This window comes from Cynara cardunculus (assembly GCF_001531365.2).
Source record: "Cynara cardunculus var. scolymus isolate 2C chromosome LG 5, CcrdV1, whole genome shotgun sequence".
Lineage (NCBI taxonomy): Eukaryota > Viridiplantae > Streptophyta > Magnoliopsida > Asterales > Asteraceae > Cynara > Cynara cardunculus.
In genome coordinates this window covers 9206640-9208593 of record NC_037532.1, presented here as the reverse complement: position 1 = coordinate 9208593, position 1954 = coordinate 9206640, and the positions used below count along the sequence as shown (strand labels likewise).

Here is a 1954-nt window from a genome sequence, read left to right as displayed (position 1 = left end):
TTAAAATGCAATTCCTCTTTCTGATTCCTCAACCTTTGGGGGTAAGGAACATAAGGAGGGACTGGTTTTATCACATTCTTGCTTGAATGTGTTAAACAAGATGGGTCTTGAATGCCTTGAGTCTTTGTGGTGCACTTTGGAGGTTCAGATGGAGTCTTAGCATCAAGCTTAGGGTTTTCTAAAACCTCAGTCCCTTCTGATTTTTTAAAACATCTTCTAGAAACAGTAAGGGATAGTCTGATCTAGGGGAGATAGAAGTGGTGGTCTCAGATGCTTGCTTCTCTAAAGGTTGGACCAGTCTTTCTTTGGCAGGGGCCAATGCTGTAGCATTAGTTTTTGACAAAATTGGTTTACGATATTTTTTGCATGGCCTCTGTCAATTCCTTCCCACTTCTCAAGGTCACTGCTTTCACATGTTCCTTTCCTAAGGCTCTCGGGACTTCTGTGTTATTAGGCAAAGTACCAAGGACTCTATTGGTCTGATTAAGTGCAAGTTGACTGACTTGGGTTTCCAGATTTCTGATAGCAGCACTTTGTTGATTAAAAAGAGATTGATTTTGAGAGTTTTGTTGGGTTATCAAAGCATGATTTTGAGCATGAGCATGCGCAAATAACCTTTTTATCATTGCTTCCAAAGAAGATGATAAATCAGCCAGTGGAGGTGGCTTGTTTTGAAAAGGTGGTTGGGAATTCTGAAAACTTTGTTGGTGAGAGTTAGAACTTTTTCCATGATGTTGAGGTTGGAAATTAGAAGTTCCTTGTTGTTTAGGTGCGGGTGGATTTAAACATGGATTGGTCCAAGAAGAATTCGGGTGTTGTTTCCAACTTGCATTGTAATTGTTGGTATAGGGACCAGATCCATTATGAACAAAGTTTATGGATTCAGAATTATGAGGACAATGTTCATACGAGTGTTCCCCACCACAGCACACACATTGTACAGAGAGGACTGTTGGAACAGATGTGTTAGCAGCTTGCTGTACTCCCTGACCAGAAGTTAAATTTTTCAATAAATTGGTCATGGAGGTAAGCTGAGCTGTTAATGCAGTATATGCATCCACTTCATGTATTCCAGTAGTCTTTTTCTGTGGCTGGGAACGTGGGTCAGCCCAATGCCCATTGTTTGCTGATATCTTTTCTAGGATCTCATATCCCTCATTATAGGTACTGGCTGTAAAGGTTCCGCCTGCAGTCGTGTCGAGCATTTGTTTTGCCATGGGACTTAACCCATTGTAAAACGTCTCAAGTTGAATACAGTACGGAATGCCATGGTGTGGGCATTTCCTTAACAGCTCTTTAAACCTTTCCCATGCGTCAGGAACAACTTCATCATCCAGTTGTTTACAAAGACAGATTTCGTTTCTGGACTTAGCGTTCCTTGTTGGTGGAAAATATTTTTCGCAAATTTTTTTTCGCCATGTTACTCCAAGACGGCACAGATCCCGATGTTAAAGAATTAAACCATGCTTTTGCCTGATCCCGTAATGAAAATGGAAATAAAGTAAGTCTAAGAGCGTCATTTGACACTCCCGGGATCAGGAAGGCATCTGTGATTTCCATAAAAGACTTTAAATGAGAATGTGGGTCTTCTGAGGGTAGTCCAGCAAATTGGCCATTAGTCTGTAACATATGAAACATTATCGGTTTTAGCTCGAAATGGAGAGCAGTCATATGTGGTCTAACCATCCCAGAATTTAATTGCTCAAAATCCAGGATAGCATAATCCATGATCCGTCCATTTTTGGAATTTGCCAGATTAATGATGTTTGGAGTTTGTGCCCTTTGTTGCTCATTAGGGTCTGATTCTGGGTCCAAATTATTATCATTTTCATGATGTGGGTTTCCTTGGTGAAAAATTGGGAACGATGGTATTTGCCCAAAAATTGGCGGTTGGTTTTCCAAATGTCGTATTTCCGGAATGTTGGGAGCATGTAACTCCATGTTGGGAGGGAGT

At 40.8% G+C, this 1954-nt stretch overlaps 1 non-coding gene across 1 annotated transcript; it reads left to right on the top strand.

Moving 5' to 3' along the window:
• Window positions 1–1263: 1263 nt before the first annotated feature.
• Window positions 1264–1370, top strand: LOC112513905. The gene has a single exon (XR_003069365.1). It is a non-coding gene; the product is annotated as a small nucleolar RNA R71 (small nucleolar RNA).
• The last annotated feature ends 584 nt before the right edge of the window (window positions 1371–1954 follow it).